Source organism: Myxocyprinus asiaticus, chromosome 24, assembly GCF_019703515.2.
Source record: "Myxocyprinus asiaticus isolate MX2 ecotype Aquarium Trade chromosome 24, UBuf_Myxa_2, whole genome shotgun sequence".
NCBI classification, from domain to species: Eukaryota; Metazoa; Chordata; class Actinopteri; order Cypriniformes; family Catostomidae; genus Myxocyprinus; species Myxocyprinus asiaticus.
The window spans coordinates 20,553,816-20,570,137 of NC_059367.1; the positions used below are offsets into that span (position 1 = coordinate 20,553,816).

Here is a 16,322-nt window from a genome sequence, read left to right on the forward strand (position 1 = left end):
TGACATAAGGAGAAGATTTCGTGTAGTGAAACTTTAAGAGAAACAACGAGGATTCTCACTGCTTTCATTATGCCCTACAATATTTGAAACAACACAGGAAGTGAAATCTATGTGCATAGATTTTGTCTAAAAGCCACACCTTCTCTATGGACTGCAAAAGCTAGGTGGAAATAGGAAGTTTGAAAAAAAATAAAGCAACTCATCTTTAGGTTAAAGTGAGCACTGCATATACAGTATAACCTCAGCCTGTGGTAATTTCAAACAATTTCTATAGGTCCATCATTTAACTGCCTGTATGTTCTAAATTTTGTCATTGTCTTTAAAGGTTTGGACACACCTACTGATTCTTTTCACATTTAAGAATAACCATGTTAGTATGGAAATTATGTTGTGCCCCAAAAATGTTGCACTAATTAAAACACTTTATATACAGGTGCTGGTCATATAATTAGAATATCATCAAAAAGTTGATTTCACTAATTCCATTCAAAAAGTGAAACTTGCATATTATATTCATTCATTACACACAGACTCATATTTTTCAAATGTTTATTTTTTTTAATTTTGATGATTATAACTGACAACTAAGGAAAATCCCAAATTCAGTATCTCAGAAAATTAGAAAATTACTTAAGACCAATACAAAGAAAGGATTTTTAGAAATCTTGGCCAACTGAAAAGTATGAACATGAAAAGTATGAGCATGTACAGCACTCAATACTTAGTTGGGGCTCCTTTTGCCTGAATTACTGCAGCAATGCGGCGTGGCATGGAGTCGATCAGTCTGTGGCACTGCTCAGGTGTTATGAGAACCCAGGTTGCTCTGATAGTGGCCTTCAGCTCTTCTGCATTGTTGGGTCTGGCATATCGCATCTTCCTCTTCACAATACCCCATAGATTTTCTATGGGGTTAAGGTCAGGCGAGTTTGCTGGCCAATTAAGAACAGGGATACCATGGTCCTTAAACCAGATACTGGTTGCTTTGGCACTGTGTGCAGGGGCCAAGTCCTGTTGGAAAATGAAATCTGCATCTCCATAAAGTTGGTCAGCAGCAGGAAGCATGAAGTGCTCTAAAACTTCCTGGTATACGGCTGCGTTGACCTTGGACCTCAGAAAACACAGTGGACCAACACCAGCAGATGACATGGCACCCCAAACCATCACTGACTGTGGAAACTTTACACTGGACCTCAAGCAACGTGGATTGCGTGCCTCTCCTCTCTTCCTCCAGACTCTGGGACCCTGATTTCCAAAGGAAATGCAAAATTTACTTTCATCAGAGAACATAACTTTGGACCACTCAGCAGCAGTCCAGTCCTTTTTGTCTTTAGCCCAGGCGAGACGCTTCAGACGCTGTCTGTTGTTCAAGAGTGGCTTGACACAAGGAATGCGACAGCTGAAACCCATGTCTTGCATACGTCTGTGCGTAGTGGTTCTCCCCCACATTTTTGAATGGGTTTTGTTTCACAATCCTCTCCAGGGTGCGGTTATCCCTATTGCTTGTACACTTTTTTTCTACCACATCTTTTCCTTCCCTTCACCTCTCTATTAATGTGCTTGGACACAGAGCTCTGTGAACAGCCAGCCTCTTTTGCAATGACCTTTTGTGTCTTGCCCTCCTTGTGCAACGTGTCAATGGTCGTCTTTTGGACAACTGTCAAGTCAGCAGTCTTCCCCATGATTGTGTAGCGTACAGAACTAGACTGAGAGAACATTTAAAGGCCTTTGCAGGTGTTTTGAGTTAATTAGCTGATTAGAGTGTGGCACCAGGTGTCTTCAATATTGAACCTTTTCACAATATTCTAATTTTCTGAGATACTGAATTTGGGATTTTCCTTAGTTGTCAGTTATAATCATCAAAATTAAAAGAAATAAACATTTGAAATATATCAGTCTGTGTGTAATGAATGAATATAATATACAAGTTTCACTTTTTGAATGGAATTAGTGAAATAAATCAACTTTTTGATGATATTCTAATTATATGACCAGAACCTGTATGTATATATATATATATATATATATATATATATATATATATATATATATACACATATACATACAGTTGTGCTCAAAAGTTTGCATACCCTTGGAGAATTGGTAATATATGTACCATTTTTAAAGAAAACATGAATGAGCAGGCAAAACACATTTCTTTTATTTCTTATGGGATTCATATTCAACTGTAGGTTATAACAGAATGGCACAATCATAAAACAAAACATGGCAACAAAGAAATGAAATGAAATGACCCCTGTTCAAAAGTCTGCATACCATTAGTTCTTAATACTGTGTATTGCCCCCTTTAGCATCAATGACAATGTGCAGTTTTTTTTAATAGTTGTCTATGAGGCCCCAAATTCTTGCAGGTGGTATAGCTGCCCATTTGTCTTGGCAAAATGCCTCCAGGTCATGCAAAGTCTTTGGTCGTCTTGCATGAACCGCACGTTTGAGATCTCCCCAGAGTGGCTCAATGATATTAAGGTCAGGAGACTGTGATGGCCACTCCAGAACCTTCAGCTTTTTCTGCTGTAACCACTGGAGGGTCAACTTGGCCTAATACTTAGGGTCATTGTTGTGCTGGAAAGTCTAAGAGCGTCCCATGTGCAGCTTTCGTGCAAAAGAATGCAAATTGTCTGCCAGTATTTTCTGATAACATGCTGCATTCATCTTGCCATCAATTTTCACAAGATTCCCTGTGCCTTTAGAGCTCACACACCCCCAAAACATCAGTGAGCCACCACCATGCTTCACAGTGGGGATGGTATTCTTTTCACTATAGGCCTTGTTGACCCCTCTCGAAACATAGCGCTTATGGCTGTGACCATAAAGCTCTATTTTGGTCTCGTCACTCCAAATTACAGTGTGCCAGAAGCTGTGAGGCGTGTCAAGGTGTTGTCGGGCATATTGTAACTGGGCTTTTTTGTGGCATTGGCGCAATAAAGGCTTCTTTCTGGTAACTCGACCATGCAGCTCATTTCTGTTCAAGTATCGTCGTATTGTGCTCCTTGAAACAACCACACCATCTTTTTCCAGAGCAGCCTGTATTTCTCCTGAGGTTACCAGTGGGTTTTTCTTTGTATCCCGAACAATTCTTCTGGCAGTTGTGGCTGAAATCTTTCTTGGTCTACCTGACCTTGGCTTGGTATCAAGAGATCCCCGAATTTTCCACTTCTTAATAAGTGATTGAACAGTACTGACTGGCATTTTCAAGGCTTTGGATATCTTTTTATATCGTTTTCCATCTTTATAAAGTTACATTACCTTGTTACGCAGGTCTTTTGACAGTTCTTTTCTGCTCCCCATGGCTCAGTATCTAGCCTGCTCAGTGCATCCACATGAGAGCTAACAAACTCCTTGTCTATTTATAAACAGACACTAATTGCAATTTTAAAAGCCACAGGTGTGGGAAATTAACCTTTAATTGCCATTTAAACCTGTGTGTTTCACCTTGTGTGTCTGTAACAAGGCCAAACATTCAAGGGTATGTAAACTTTTGATCAGGGCCATTTGGGCGATTTCTGTTATCATTATGATTTAAAAAGGAGCCAAACATCTATGTGATAATAAATGGCTTCATATGATCACTATCCTTAAATAAAAGACAGTTTCTTTTTGCATGATCAGTCATATTTTCAAAATCAATGCCAAAATTTCATAATTTCTGCCAGGGTATGCAAACTTTTGAGCACAACTGTGTATGTATATATGTTTTTATTATTCTTTAAAGCAGCCACCCTTTGTCTAGATTACACCCCTGCAAACTCTGGGAATCTTCTCCACCAACCACATGAGGTATCCAACTGGGATGCTTTTTAAACAGTATTGAAGGAGATCCTATGTATGCTGGGCACTTGTTGGCCTTCACTATCCAGTCCAACTTATTCCTTCCTAAACATATTTAAACTAAAATTTTAGTTTTGTAAATAAATTTATATTATATATATATATATATATATATATATATATATATATATATATATATATATATATATACACACACACACACACACACACACACACACACACACACACAGACACACACAGACACACACAGACAGTATATACAGTATATATAAACTAAAACAAACAATATACACTCAGTGAGCACTTTATAAGGAACATCTTTAAACCTACTTTTTCATCTGATTATCTAATCAGCCAATCGGTGGCAGAAGTTCAGTGCATAAAATCACATAGATACGGATCAGGAGCTTCAGTTCATGTTCACATCAACCATCAGAATGGGGAAAAAATTTGATCTTGTGATTTTGACCATGGCATGATTGTTGGCGCCAGACAGGCTGGTTTGAGTTTTTCTGTAACGTCTACGGTTACACATGTAACCTCGGTTCCCTGAGATGAAGGGATCGAGACATTGTGAGAATCGCTATGGAGAATTCCTTCCAACGACTTAGTTGAAGCCCTTGTACAATAACGGGAATCCTGAGATTGGCAATGGTGTCTGAGCCCCACCCCTTTAGGTGTTCAGTTGGCCTATATAAGTGGGTACGTGAACACCATTTCTTCAGAATTTTCTGACTGAGGGTAGTGCACAATGTTTCGTTCCCTTCATCTCAAGGAACAGAGGTTACATGTGTAACCGGACACGTTCCCGTTTGATTCAGTTCACTCGACATTGCGAGAATCGCTATGGGGAACTGAGTCCCATCACGCCGCACTACGTGACATCATACCCCCTGAAGTATAAACACCTGAAAAAGAATAGGAAGTCACAGGCCTACAGGATGGTGACTTATTAAAAACATATCTTGGAATGTATGAATTAATGAATAACCCCACATGGTGAAAACCAGATGAATGTTAATTTCAGCCTGGGAATCTATTTGAACCATATAAATCCACACACAATCTTAATTTAACCCCTTCATAACCAAAGGTTGGGAAAGGACATTTATTCCTTATTGGAAGTGCTTGTGACTTCTAAGGGGGATCATTTCAACAACAGCCTATATACAGGTGGCTGTACCAAAATATAAATATATCAAGTAGCCCGCCTATAATAAAAGGGCCTAGGCTCACCTGCTGAGTGTTGGAACAATAAGCGCTCTAGACAGAGAGGACTTTGGAAGAGATGGACGCCACATAGTGTTTGTGATGACCAACCTGCAGCAAAGCAAATGTCCTGCAAGGACACACCATTTGTCCATGTTCATGAAAGGCCATGCCTCTAGTTGAATGTGCTTTCACACCAATAGAGCATCTCATGACCTGTGATTCATAAGCGAGGGCACTCGCCTCAACAATCCAGTGAGAGAACCTTTGCTTGGAGATGGACATGCCTTTTGTGCATCCTCCATAACAAACAAAGATATTTAACTAACTATAAGTGACTTATCAACTGGCTTGCTATAGCTAGTAAACAGTGTTTCAACAAACATTCAGTAGACTTTCAGTAGCCTGTATATAGATCTTTATTAATGACCTACTTACATTTAGCAACTGACATGCTATAGTTAGTAAACAGTGTTTCAGCAAACATTTAGTAGACTTTCAGTAGCCTGTATATAGATCTCTATTAATGTCCTACTTACATTATTGTTGAGAACATCAGTTCATTAAAAGGTCATTAATAAAGATCTATATACAGGCTACTGAATGTTTGTTGAAACACTGTTTACTAGCTATAGCAAGCCAGTTGATAAGTCACTTATAGTCAGTTAAATATCTATTTGGGACCATCAAAATAAAGTGTTACCCATTTTACTTATTAAAAAAAGGGGACAAATTGGATTTTATGTATTTTGACAATGGTGAATGTGGTTATGTGCTGAGCTATGCACTGTAAGAAATTATTTTGGTTAAACTTAAAGTAACCTTTGAATAAAAAGGTCTAGTAAACTAACAATTAGTGGAATTAATTATTTTTTACATTATATCAGTACATTGCCATTGTGCCATTAGTTTACTCTATAAAAACACAGATTCTTATGTTATCTGAACAAATTAGTAAATTTAAGTTGATCTGGCAAAAATATAAAGTTAACAAATCATGGAAGTATTTTTTTACAGTGTGGTGTATCATGCTCTATTGAATACTGTAGCTTATGTCTCAATGAAATTCAAACAAGGAGGTAAAGTTGATAATTTTTAGTGCTCTTCTGTTTCATCTTCAATTAGTTAATTATTTTCTATGCTGTACAGACATTGTGGCATAAAAGTGAACTAAACAAACATGTATAAATAATGAGGAACTACTGCAGCTGACTCCACAGCATAAGGGTCCTGCTTTCTGAGCATCTTAATCATTTCATGGAATACAGTGAAGAATGTAAACATTTAGCATCTAAACCATATTTTATCATATGACACAAATATATTCTATATTGTATAATAATGATAATAATAATTATTACAATACTATTTTACCTAATTGTTTGCGTATCACATATGGACCTGTTTTTCTTAATTACTACCTTTTATTTTCATCAAGTCTTATGTATTATGGTGCTCCTTTTCACTCACTTGTTTCCCTGCAAGGTGCAAATCTATGCTGTAATATACTGACTTACTGTACATTTCTTTGCAGATATTTTATTATACATTTTTATTTTTCCATGTTATTAATGTCATATTCTTATTTTAAATTTATTTCGGGTATATGTTAATACAACAAAAGAGTAAATATGTGAGAAGGTGCTTCCTTTAGTGTGAATATTACTAGTGCAAGAGGGCGGGAGAGGGGGTGGTGGGCCGATAGCGCTGATATACATAACACACACTGATTAAAAATAAAATTGTTGATTTTATTTGTTCATCTGTGGGGATTAATTTGACTACTTTTCACCATAATTTTATAGTTTATGCGGTCTGTGCGGGAATTACCACATTATGAAGGCCAAACTTTCAGGAATGTTTTACACTGTGCAATACAGTCCTGTGCCAAATATAGAACCTGTTATAAAATACACAACAATATAACTTCATAACATAAATAGCTAGTATGTGCCTTACTTTGCAGCTTATAACAATGATGATAATTCTCTTCAATTACCTGGTCCAGTTCTTAATGGCAAAACTGGCCCGACCAAGTAATCAGTAAAGGAAGACGAATGATTTGAAGCTGCTATAGTGAACAGCCCCATGCTGGTCAAAATAAACAACACACGGTAGGCTTTGCTGCTCGGGCTTTCTTGCAATATAATATTTCACTATAAATGCTGTCTTGAATGCTCGGGAAAAACATTTCCAGGGACAGCAGAGCAAGAGCGGCATCAATACACTTTAAGAGTGTGGACAGCCAAGGAAAGGACTCTAAATTAATAAGCTGTTCCCTTGAATGAGAATCTCAAAACAGCCTGAGACCAGGTGCAACTCAAACATGAAAGAGTGCGTCCTATGATCTGTTGACACAAATCAAAACATTTGGGATTTAGGGATTTACATTGAAAGTGTCACGATGCAGCACTCCGTTGCAGCTGAGCAACGTGACCATTTTTAACTACCTCTATGATGCACGGTAAGATCGTTTTTTGAGATACTGTTTTGAATGGCCGCTTTGCGAGCGCGCCTCGGATCTAAAATGGGCCGAAGCCTGTCGTCTTACTCCGTAACGGAAGACATCGGCTGTAGAACCTTTGTGTACGCTGCAGTTCGGAACAATATCACATTCTCTGCGAGGAGATTGAGAGTTCCTGCACTCAACATAGGTGCATCCCAAGCCAGGACTATAGATGACAGAACGCTGTAAGCAAGACAAAGGGTGCGTCGGTAAAAGAAGCGTGAAGGGCCTCTTTGAGTGTGTGCACCTCGTACAGTGCAACGAGCGCTTTTATCTTTATGAGAACATCCTTTATTTAAACACAACACACAGAAGCAACATTGTGTGTAATATCCCAGTCCCAATGAACTCCGGCGGGGAGGGGGAGAGAAATGAGAATGTTTGTGTGTCTCATGAAGGCATCATGAGCACTTTTCTCTTTTTTGTAAGAATCATTCTTTATTTAACACATCACACAGAAACACCATTTGTGTATCATCCCGGCGAACTCTGGAGAGGAATGAGCAGCATGTAAATGTGTGTGTGCATCTCTTGCAACAAGTGCTTTCTTTTTTGTGTGAGAATATTGGTTGTGTGAAAACAACATACAAACGCATTTGTGTATTATCTCAGCAACCTACGAGGGAAAATGAGCAGCGTATGAATGTGTGCATCTCAATACTTGCGACTAGCACATTTCTGAATTCAATTTTATGAAAACATATTTTGTGAACAAAATACACAAAAACAGCCTGCGTGAAGCCTCCCGTTGAACACCAGCAGGGAGGGGAAGCAAATAACGTGTAAATGTGTGTGTCGAGCATGTGCAGCGCGAGCAGACGCAACAAGCACTTTCTCTATTGTGTGAGAAGATTGTTTATGTGAAAAATCATCACACAGAAATAACACACATGCGATCTCCCAACGAACTCTGGTTAGGAGGGGAAGTGAACGGTGTGTAAATGTGCATGCATGTCGAGCCGGTGCAGCCTGAACAGGCGCAAAAATTACTTTGTGTGAGAAGATTGTTTATGTGAAAATCATCACACAGAAATAACACACATGTGATCTCCCAGCGAACTCCGGCGAGGAGGGGAAGTGAACAATGTGTAAATGTGCGTGTGTGTCGAGCATGTGCAGCGTGAGCAGACACAACCAGTGCTTTCTTTATCGTGTGAGAAAATCACCACACATAAACAACACACATGTAATCTCCCAGCGAACTCTGCCAAGGAGGGGAAGAGAACAGCATGTAAATGTGCATGCGTGTCGAGCATGTGCAGCGTGAGCGGATGCAACCAGTGCTCTCTCTATTGTGTGATAACATTGTTTATGTGAACACAACACAATGGAACACACTTCTCTACCATCATGGCTTACCCGGCGGGGATGGGTAACGTGTGAATGTGTACGCGTCTCGACAGTGAGCGCATTTCTGTTTCTTGTGAGAACATTCTCTATTTGAACACAACACAGAAACTATTCGATGGCTCGACTGTCTTTGGCAGAGCCAGAGCAGTGGGGGCGGGGGATCTCCGTCAGGTGCTGATCTAAAATATAGCGGTGAGTCATCCGACTGAGTCACCGGTGACTTTTTATGACCCACAGCGCCATCTTGAGGCAACCACAAAATTTCGTGTCACATCCATGGCTCTGTCATGGCACGTAACAGCTTGAGTTGACGGCTAGTTTTTAACTGCGGTCCTCTGACTCTAAGGTCAATGAGGTGAGTTAACACGCAAGCCGGATATCCAGGTAGAATGGCGCTACCCTTTGAGACACAGTCTTTTGACGGTGGCCAGACTGCAGGACCACTCATCCAGGCAAGATATTTCCTGCTTGACTGGAGGGACCACTGTAAACTGAGCTCCTCAACCACCCACGAGGGGACGCAAATCAGCTCTTATCTGTGGCATGTGCATGCTCCTCACCCTCACTGGGAGAAGGGACGGAGACATACTCTGTGGACCACTCGCTCATATTTGATGCTGCGAGGGACAGGATGTCATCACCATTGTCAAAACCGGCAATGTGATAAGGATGTGCACTCCGATAGAGGGCAGGAACTCATGCATATACTGTACTGGCACGGATGCTACATCAGAAGATCAAGGGGATCGCGGGGCGCGGAATCTTCCTCTACTTCATCCAACTCAAGCTCACAGCAATGGCAGTGATATAAATATGATATGTAATATAATATAAAAATAATATGAATGTTTACATTATATTTTAACTAGTATTTACGCTGCCTCATTATCATCAATGAAGCTTGTGCTCGCAAATATCTGTTCGGGTGTAAATGTGTAAAATGTGCAGAAGAGACATCTTTTTAAAACATTAAAAAATCTTACCGATCTAAAACGTTTAAACGGTAGCATAGGTCTAAAGTTTTTAAGTCTTTACATAAAGAAAATGTATAGTCAGATTACAACGTCGACAATAAAAAATTAAAAAAAGTTAAAAAGTTAATACAGAAGCACTCTTGTTGTGGAATAAGCAGAGCCGGAGCTGATGCTCAGCTTAAGCAAAACTTGCGTGTCGAGCGTCTTTAAAGGAAACACCCCGGAGTTACATCTTCGATGCAGTCCTATTTAATGCGTTATAGCTTTATTAAAGTTCAAATAATAAGGAAACTGGCATTTCTCTGTGCGGTCAGCGCCTCTTCTATGAGTTGCACAAAGTGTCCTGATCTAAGGGGGAGAGATTGAGACTGCACACAGCTGATGCACACTCAGTTGCGGGGACGCTCATCCCTCGAGTGCGTGTGCTTTATGCAGCTAGATTATAATGCGATGGCAACTTATTGAATCATAATATATGTCACTGTGCATTTCTTATCGTGATGAAAATTGGAAAAACGCAGCTTTATTAATAAGAGAGAGTTTGTTTTTTTGTGAGTTAAAGATGGATTGAAGTGAATAAAAAGGTGAGAGATTAAACACTGCAAAAAAATACATTTTTTATTTGTTTTTGTTTTGGCTCGTTTTCCAATATAAATATCTAAAACTCCTTTAAAACAAAGTACATTTACTTTAGCAGCTATACTGCAGAATATATTTATTTTTTTCTGAGAATGTTGAATATAATATTAAAAATACAAATATTTTAAAATATCTAAAAATCCTTTAAAAAAAAAAAAAGATGCATTCACCCGAGAAGCAGCATATACGATGTTTAGACTTGCTTTTAGATAACAGATCTTGAATATAAGTGTATTTTGTCTTTACTGCACTCGCAGAAGTATAACCAAGTGAAAAAATACACTTATATACAAAATACACTTATATTTAAGATACATTCTCTTAAAGCAAGTCTAAATATCTTATGTTACTTCTCAAGTAAATCTATCTTGTCTTAAGGATTTTTAGACAATTTTAAATGGAAAACAAAGACAAAAACACTTGATAACAATAGGATTTTTTTGTAGTGAAATTTGTACTGAATTAAACAAAATAAAAAGTATTTTTTCCCTTTAATTCGGTGAATGTCATTTAGAGGTATTTTTAAAAGATGATTTTGTCCTCTCTATTGTTAGCAAGCATGTTTAATACAACCTTTTAAGTCGGGGCACAAGCTGAATAGTCAGTTTAGAGCTAATGATTAATCGTTGCAATATTCGCCCGAATAGTCGAATAATCGTTCTAATAATTGTTAGATTAGTCGATTATCAAAATAATCATTAGTTGCAGCGTTATTCAGGTGTGAATCACATCAATATTCATGATCATCCACACCTCCTCGCATATGGCCTGTCTAACACTAAAAGTGTCTTACAAAAGTCAAATTATTATATTGTTTTGTATGAATGAGTGATCAGGATGGTTTTCACATCATTTTGTAGCAAAAATTCTAGGCTACAAGATCCAGTTCTCAAAAGTCTTGTAAATAAATGTTTAGTATGTGTTATAAGGCCTTATTTAAAAAACCACGCATAAACGGTATTTTCTCAAAAATACAAACATGTACATACATGTTGCTCACATATTATTGTAGCCCAGTTTGTGCTGAATACAGTGTTATCAGACTTTAGCTATTAATATGTTTTTAAGCAACTGAAAAAAGCAGAAATGTCAAGGCATGTCAAAACTTCACCAGGGCCCAAGACCCCAGAGAGTTAAACAATCCTGACAGAGCAGGAAACCGATATTGTGAGGTTATGACTGGAGAGCTGTTGTGTTTGTTTTTCTCTCTCTTTTAACCTTTAAATGCACCTCTATTTCCATTTGCTCTCTCTCATTCTCTGTCCACTTTCATCCAAATGTGAGCAGGTCATCTTCACCTCTTCATTTCCCAAGACTTTATGTATTGTGCTCAGCCAATGTTTTTCATGTACATATGTATGACCCAGTTTACACATGGTATTACTGTAGGTCTGATCTGATCAAAAGTGGTCAGTGCTAAATGCAGCTGTAAAAAAATGATACATACTTGCACAAGACCTCTCAGAACTTCTCAAGTATGTCTGATATCAACATGCAGTGACAGATCATGTGAAGGATTCTTAGCTGAAGTTTAGTTAACAGAAATACTCAGAAACTGCAGGCAGATTGTTGCTTTCTTCTTTTTTTTATGCTTCATCAACATGCAGTTATACCAGAATCCAGAGACCCTCTCCTCATAATCCGCCAACAAGTGGTGACCAGGAGTAAACTACGATCTGTGTTGTCTGATCACTTGATCCTGATCACCAGAGAGTGTAAACAGTGTAAACAGGCCTGACATGTCTGCAGCAAGTTTGCCATTCAAATTAGTGTGCATGCAGTGTGTGTGTCATTGTGTTTAACAGGAGTTTCAGTACTCTGGTTTGGCCCACAGGGCTCCAGACTTCAGCTCCTGTAATGAGAGAGCTTGGCAGCATCACACACCCAATCCATGACTGAGACAAACATCTGTCCTGGCATACAGTATGTTTTATAACACAGCCCATCCACAAACACACGTGCATACACATACACAGTCACTGCAATCATACGCAGCCATTGCAATTAAGGGGAAATTCACTCCAGTTGAGGTTAAACCTCAGGATGTTTCAATGAACTTGGTCGAAGGTCAAATACAGATGCCAAACCCAAAATGGTTTCTTGTGACAACCATAGAAAGAGTTAAAGGAAAGCATTAGCATGCAAGTCTTTAAACGATAAAACTGATGCTTAAAACCAGCACTGAGTAAAAGAAATGACTTAAATCACTGAATATCATCATTTTCATTATTACCATAAAGAATTTCCTGAAAGGGGCAACATATTTTTACTTACAGACAGAACAGTTTCAAACAGAAAAAGAAGCAGAATTCTAGGGGCCTGGGTAGCTCAGCGAGTAAAGACGATGACTACCACCCCTGGAGTTGCGAGTATGAATCTAGGGCGTGCTGAGCGACTCCAGCCAGGTCTTGTAAGCAACCAAATTGGCCCAGTTGCTAGGGAGGGTAGAGTCACATGGGGTAACCTCCTCGTGGTCGCTATAATGTGGTTCTCGCTCTCGGTGGGGCACCAACCGTGAAGCCTCCAAACGCGCTATGTCTCCGCGGTAACAAGCTCAACAAGCCACGTGATAAGATGCGCAGATTGATGGTCTCAGACGTGGAGGCAACTGAGATTCGTCCTCCACCACCCGGATTGAGGCGAGTCACTACGCCACCACGAGGACTTAGAGCGCATTGGGAATTGGGCATTCCAAATTGGGGAGAAAAGAAAAAAAAAAAAAAAAGAAGAAAGAAAGAAGCAGAATTCTAGACAGATATTTGTTAACATTGAGAAAACACTAGGGATGCACCGATATGAAAATTTTTGGCTCGATACCGATTTTAACAAAAAACTAATGCTGGAAAAGATACGGATACCGATATTTTGCAACTTACATTATTTTGTCATCAGATTACTGTTTTACTTAGGAATGCTTAAAAATTTACAAAGAGGTACAAAATATTTTTCACTGTTCTAACAATAATTTCCACTGAACATTGGATCTGTTGAACACATGGTAGGCCAAAATTTTAAACAGATTCACAGTGAAAGACACATAAAAGATTAAAAAAAAGATACAAAAAATTACTAATTGGATAACATTATGATTGCTAAAACATTTTTGCACTTCTGTTTTTGTGGTTTAAAATGCAGCCTTTTATGGTTTAGTAATCGCACAAAGCCATATTGCGATTTCAATCTTATTTTAAATCAATCTTACCAATGTCTCAGAATTCAAAGTCTGCTGGTTTCAAAGCATGCTGAATTGTTTCCCTCATCATGTAGCCTATAGGTAAGTGCTGCTTTCACAACTTTTAAGTCCATTTATGGTCACAAAGTTTTTACAATGTGTGTTACTAATTAATGATAAACTATGGTTTTAATTTGGTCAACAATTGGATAATAAATATTGGCAGCTGATACATTGGTGCATCCCTAGAAAACACTGCTGGTTATTTCAAGCAGGGGTTTAAAGTACTTGAATAATTGTACTGTACATTACTATACTAAAGTATTATTTTGGGGAATTTGTACTTACTCAAGTTTTCTTTAAACTGAATACTTGTAATTAATTACTTAATTACATTTTCAAGGAGAAAAAATATACTTTCTAATCCTTACAATTTCATATAGTCCTTCAAAGTACAAGGTACATTTCACATGTCACCACAACTTTCACCTTTTGCCCATTGTAATGGGCTAACAAGTCAAATTACAGTTCTATTAAATTATGGTTATAGTTAAAACCTATTACTTTTTACTTTTAAATACTTACTGCATGTACAGATACAGTGCATCCGGAAAGTATTCACAGCGCTTCACTTTTTCCACATTTTGTTATGTTACAGCCTTATTCCACAATGGATTAAATTCATTATTTTCCTCAAAATTCTACAAACAATACCCCATAATGACAATGTGAAAGTTTGTTTGTAATCTTTGCAAATTTATTAAAAATAAAAAAATAAAAAAATAAAATAAAATAAAAAAAATCATATGTACATAAGTATTCACAGCCTTTGCTCAATACTTTGTTGAAGCACCTTTGGCACCAATTATAGCCTCAAGTCTTTTTGAGTATGATGCTACAAGCTTGGCACACCTATTTTTGGGCAGTTTCTCCCATTCTTCTTTGCAGGACCTCTCAAGCTCCATCAGGTTGGATGGGGAGCGTCGGTGCACAGTCCATTTTCAGATCTCTCCAGAGATGTTCAATCGGGTTCAAGTCTGGGCTCTGGCTGGGCCACTCAAGGACATTCACAGAGTTGTCCCGTAGCCACTCCTTTGTTATCTTGGCTGTGTGCTTAGGGTCTTTGTCCTGTTGGAAGATGAACCTTCACCCCAGTCTGAGGTCCAGAGCGCTCTGGAGCAGGTTTTCATCAAGGATGTCTCTGTACAATGTGCATTCATCTTTCCCTCGATCCTGACAAGTCTCCCAGTTCCTACCGCTGAAAAACATCCCCACAGCATGATGCTGCCACCAACATGCTTCACTGTAGGGATTGTATTGGCCAGGTGATGAGCGGTGCCTGGTTTCCTTCAGACATGATGCTTGCCATTCAGGCCAAAGAGTTCAATCTTTGTTTCATCAGACCAGAGAATTTTGTTTCTCATGGTCTGAGAGTCCTTCAGGTGCCTTTTGGCAAACTCCAGATGGGCTGTCATGTGCCTTTTACTGAGGAGTGGCTTCTGTCTGGCCACTCTACCCTACAGGCCTGATTGGTGGAGTGCTGCAGAGATGGTTGTTCTTCTGGAAGGTTCTCCTCTCTCCACAGAGAAATGCTGGAGCTCTGTCAGAGTGACCATTGGGTTCTTGGTCACCTCCCTGACTAAGGCTCTTCTCCCCCAATCACTCAGTTTGGCCGGGCGGCCAGCTCTAGGAAGAGTCCTGGTGGTTCCAAATTTCTTCCATTTACGGATGATGGAGGCCACTGTGCTCATTGGGACCTTCAATGCTGCAGAAATTTTTCTGTACCCTTCCCCAGATCTGTGCCTCGATACAATCCTGTCTCGGAGGTCTACAGACAATTCCTTGGACTTCATGACTTGGTTTGTGCTCTGACATGCACTGTTAACTGTGGGACCTTATATAGGCAGGTGTGTGCCTTCCCAAATTATGTCCAATCAACTGAATTTACCACAGGTGGACTCCAATCAAGTTGTAGAAACATCTCAAGGATGATCAGTGGAAACAGGATGCACCTGAGCTCAATTTTGAGTGTCATGGCAAAGGCTGTGAAAACTTATGTACATGTGATTTTTTTTTCCGTTTTTTATTTGTAATAAATTTGCAAAGATTTCAAACAAACTTCTTTCACGTTGTCATTATGGGGTATTGTTTGTAGAATTTTGAGGAAAATAATGAATTTAATCCATTTTGGAATAAGGCTGTAACATAACAAAATGTGGAAAAAGTGAAGCGCTGTGAATACTTTCCGGATGCACTGTAAATGCTAAAACAATTTTACTTTTCACTAAATAAGACTATGTTTTTAGCTAGATACTTTGGCTTTCAATTAAGAAGAATTTCGGCACGGTATTTATACTTTTGCTCAAGTACAATTTCTCTGTACTTTTACAGCTCTGATTTCAAGGTTTGGATTATTTCCATGAATCAACAACCTTATCAGTAACTTTTTATTTTTAAAAAAAGCTTTAAACTACACCCTAGAAAACATTTCTTCAAAACAGGAAAAAATAAGCAGACATGCAATATATGGACATTGAGGGTGTGTTCACACTTGGCAGGTTTGGTTCGATTAAAACGTACTCTGGTGCGATTGCTCTATTAGTGCGGTTCATTTGAACAAGTGTGAACGCTCTCACCCGAACCTTGGTGCACACCAAACAAGCAG

The 16,322-nt window shown here is 38.8% G+C and overlaps 1 protein-coding gene across 1 annotated transcript in view; it reads right to left on the reverse strand.

Moving 5' to 3' along the window:
* LOC127414752 (phosphatidylinositol 3,4,5-trisphosphate-dependent Rac exchanger 1 protein-like) overlaps positions 1–16,322 on the reverse strand; it is a 125,296-nt gene that overhangs the window by 65,437 nt on the left and 43,537 nt on the right. The window lies entirely within an intron of this gene.